At 48.9% G+C, this 4,540-nt stretch overlaps 1 pseudogene; it reads left to right on the top strand.

The window, feature by feature from the left end:
- The first annotated feature begins 2,718 nt into the window (after positions 1-2,718).
- LOC142430734 (peptidyl-prolyl cis-trans isomerase A pseudogene) lies at positions 2,719-3,339 on the top strand (annotated as a pseudogene).
- The last annotated feature ends 1,201 nt before the right edge of the window (positions 3,340-4,540 follow it).

Here is a 4,540-nt window from a genome sequence, read left to right as displayed (position 1 = left end):
CTGGTACAGATAGTAAGTGGAAACACAGGGAATCCAGGACAGATGAACCCCTCAGGAACAGTAATGAGAGTGGTGAGACCAGGAGGGGAAGGGGAAGGTGGGGTAGAAAGGGGGAAATGATCATAAAGATCTACATATAACCCCCTCCCTGAGGGATGGAAAACAGAAAAGTGGGTAAAGGGAGACATCAGACAGTGTAAGATATGACAAAGTAATAATAATTTCTAAATTATCAAGGGTTTGTGAAGGAGGGATGGGAAAAAATGAGGAACTGATACGAAGGGCTCAAGTAGAAAGAAACTGTTTTGAGAAGGATGATGGCAACAAATGTACACATGTGCTTGACACAATGGATGGATGGATGGATGGATTGTGATAAGAGTTGTGCAAGTCCCTGATAAAATGATTTTTAAAAGAAAAAGAAAGTATAGGGTTTGGAGCCAACCTGTTAATCAGTTTGATGATGCCTCTTTAGGGAATCTAGGATCTCTCTCTCTCTCTCTCTCTCTCTCTCTCTCTCTCTCTCTCTCTCTCTCTCTCTCTCTCTCTCTCTCTCTCTCTCTCCCCCCTCTCCCCCGCCCCTCCACCTCCCTGCTTTCTGTGCTGTGTCTCCCTCCAGGGGCTGCCCCAGGTGGGCTGCCTCAACATGAGCACTGTTGGCATCCTGCCATGTTTTCTACCAACCTTGAATCCAGCAGCTGGGCACCCATTGCTGTGGAATCTGCCTGCTTCTGCCTTCTGCCTTGTCAGACAACAGCCACACGCGTCTAAAGAGGATCCCAGGGAGCATCCGACTGATGGACTTGAGCTGGACTGGGCGAGAGCTCCTCCTTGATGGATGTTTGCCTCTTGAAGTAGAGTTCTTTCTTGTACAATGATGGTGCCACTGGTTTGTCTCTCTAGACCAGCAGCCTGACACAGTGACCCAAGGCAACAAAATAGAAGAATGGAAAAAACAGCCGGAGACGGTGTGGATAGTCTGGGTACACTAGGGAAACAAATCCACAGAAACTCAGATGTGTAAGAGAGAGTTTTATATAAAGGATGAGTGTACATTAAGAAAGCATCCCAACCCAGTTCTGTCCAAGCCCATAAGTCCAACATAAGCCCGTAGGTCTGACACCAATCTACAAGTTCCTCCTCAATCTCACAAAACACACGCAATGACGCCGACTGCAGGAAGAAACCCAAATTAGTGGATGTGTGAGCATCTCAGCGCTGGCAGGGGTCTCCACACAACTGCTCCAGCACCCAGGGCTGCATCAGAATAGGTCCATGTGACTTCTCCTTGGGGATGTCTTGCAGGAAGTGAGCCTTGCCTGCTGAATCATGGAACTGGCACACCCTGGTCTGACCATCAGAGAGCAAGAGACCTGAGAATTAAAAAGGTGAGGCTCAACGAGCCATTTATCTCTCCTCCCTCCAATTAACCCCACATGTGTTGATCGGCCAGGTTGGCACAACAAACCTTAACTATCTCAGACGGCAAGCCATCGGGATGCTCGGCGAGTGGTTGATTTCATAGGTAAAGCAGGAGCCCTAGTGGCATAGTGGCGACATGTTGAACCGCAAGCCCAGCAGTTCAAATCCACCCGTAAAGCGTGACAGTCTCAGAAGCCCACAGGAGCAGTTCAACCCAATGCTACGGGGTCGCTATGAGTTGGAATTGACTCGATAGCAACCAGGTTTTTGCTTGGTTGTTTTCTAATTTGTAATGAAAAGTTTTTTCAATCTTTCTGGGAGCAGAGTGCCACTTCTCCCACTGCATGCCCGGTGGGCTCCAACTGGCAGCCTCTCAGTTAAGAGGGAAGTGCTTAACCCACTTCAGCACCAGGGCCCCTTCCAAAGCTCATCTCTTCTGTGGATGCAGAAACGAAGGCTCCGGAAGATGAAGCCCCTGGTCCCGGAGTACACAGCCACTTCTCATAACGTCTGTTGAGGTTGGGGTGCAAGGTTGAGGCCTGTCCACCCCTCCCCCCAGGCTCCATCCTCCGCTCCCCACCCCGACATCTGACATGGAAGGGGAGCTTGCCTTCAGAGCCTGGGAACACTCTGATGCGTGATGGGGTGGGGTTGGCCCATCGGAGGCAGGTGACTCCACCCCCACCGAGGGACCCTCCCTCTCAGTCTGGGACTCTCTCTCAGCACCCCACTGCAGATTGAGTGCCCCCTCTGGGCGGAGCTGTCCCCCAGCCCCTGGGTGATCCCTGGTTTCCCTCCTCTTCAAGCGAGGCCCTGAGTCCCGCCCCACACAAACACTCATTCTGGTGAGACTGAAAGGACAGATGGAACAGGAAGCAGCTAGGAAGGGACACTTTTCCGGCTCCAATTTCAGCATCTTTTGTTGTTGTCGTTGATATTTTAGTTTTCTATTTCCCCCAAAAAAATAGTTTTTATGATATAAACACACTTCCATCATTAAATCACCTTTAAAAAGAGTCATGTAGACATCATCGCGATCCATTCCAGTGCACCCTCCCACGTGGATTTTAGTTTTCATAAGGTGAAACTACAGGTCTCTCCCCAATCAGAAGAAGGAAGACTGATGACCGTCAAAGGAGTCGTGGAAACAATGATCCCAGCACCCACAGTCCAGAGACCAGAAGAACAAGATGGTGCCCAGCGACTTGACCAACAGCTCTATAAGGGATCCCATTAGAAAACCTGAGAGAGAGTGGGAAAAAGATGTGGACCAAAACTCAAAGTTAAGGCTTTGCAGACGCCGCCGCCTGAACCTGTAGTCTTGTCTGGTCCTGCTGTGCCCAGCCATGGTCAACCCTACTGTGTTTTTAGACATAGCCGCCGATGGCGAGCCCCTCGGCCGCGTTTCTTTTGAGCTGTTTGCAGACAAAGTTCCAAAGACAGCAGAAAACTTCTGCACTCTGAGCACTGGGGAGAAAGGTTTTGGTTACAAAGGTTCCTGCTTCCACAGAATCATTCCAGGGTTTATGTGCCAGGGTGGTGACTTCACACGCCATAATGGCACTGGTGGCAAGTCCATCTATGGAGAGAAATTTGAAGATGAGAACTTCATCCTGAAGCACACAGGTCCTGGCATCCTTTCTATGGCAAATGCTGGACCCAATACGAACAGTTCCCAGTTTTTTATCTGCACCGCTAAGACTGAATGGTTGGATGGCAAGCACGTGGTCTTTGGTAAGGTGAGGGAAGGCATGAACAGTGTGGAAGCCATGGAGCGTTGTGGTTCCAAGAATGGCAAGACCAGCAAGAAGATCACCATTGCTGACTGTGGACAACTCTAATTAAATGTGATCAGAATTTTCTGTTTCATCTTAAGCACCAGACCATTCCTTGTGTAGCTTGGGAAATCACCCTTCTATTCCCCGTGTGCTTGCAGTATCGGTTCATCTTGTGCTCTCACTCCAGTTCTTCGACTTTCCTACTTTCCTTACTCCCCCTGAGTCCAGCTGGAAAGCAGAGTTAAATTGATGATTATGAAATAAAAGATAAACAATAAAAAAAACTCAAAGTTAAAAAGACCAGGCTTACTGGTCAGCTAGAGATCAGGGGAGGCCCTTACCCTCAGGGCTGGAACTGACCACACACACACACACACACACACACACACACACACACACTTAGCCTAATCAATCATTAGAGAACCAAAGAACAGAGGTTTAGGAAAGGAGTAGCAATAGGAAACACAGTGGGGAGGAAGTGGCAGGAGCCATGGTCCATTGAGGGGCTGACCCTGCTTGAGCTGAATCTGAATGCGTGTGAATTGCTGAAGGTGAGACTCTGCTCTGTAGACCCTCAGCCCTTCACGAGGAAATGTTGTCTTCTTCCATCTGTGTCAAAGGGACAGTTGGAATGGCATCCGAAGAACGTCCGTGCACGTTGCTGAACGCCACCAAAAGGCACAGAATGAAGTGTGTAGAGACTGACGAGGGCCCTGGACTGCTTTGTAAACCTTCACGGAAGAGAAAACACAAGGCTTTTAAAAGAATTCAAAATAGATATTGTTATTTTCCAGAGAAGGTTTAGGTTTGTAGAAAAAGTTATGCAGACAGTACCAAGAGATCTTATTCTTCCTTCTACACACACACACACACACACACACACACACACGCGCGCACGCGCGCGCGCGTGCACCTGACTTCCATGTTGTCATTTCTGACTCCTGGTGAACACGTAGGACAGAGTGGAACTGCCTCTGTGGATTTCTGAGACTGTAAATCTTTACAGGAGTAGAATGCCTCATCGTTCTCCGTCAGAGCAGCTGGTGGTTTCAAACTGCTGACCAACGAGTAACACAGTACACCATCGGGGCTCCCTTTACCTCCTACACATGTGAAAGTTGGACATTGAAGAAGGAAGACCGAAGAATCAATGCATTTGCGTGGTGGTAATGTCCAAGAATATTGAAAGTACCATGGACTGCCGGAAGAACAAACAGGTCTGCGGAGAGGTGCAGCGGAGTGCTCCTTGGAGACAGAGGAGGCGAAAATTTGTCACATGTACTTTGGGCATTGTGTCAGGCAGGGTTCTACAGAAAAACAAAACCAGGACACTTATGGTT

The sequence above is a fragment of the Tenrec ecaudatus genome, chromosome 1 (genome assembly GCF_050624435.1).
Source record: "Tenrec ecaudatus isolate mTenEca1 chromosome 1, mTenEca1.hap1, whole genome shotgun sequence".
In the NCBI taxonomy this organism is placed as follows: Eukaryota; Metazoa; Chordata; class Mammalia; order Afrosoricida; family Tenrecidae; genus Tenrec; species Tenrec ecaudatus.
This window is presented reverse-complemented; position numbering and strand designations above follow the sequence as displayed.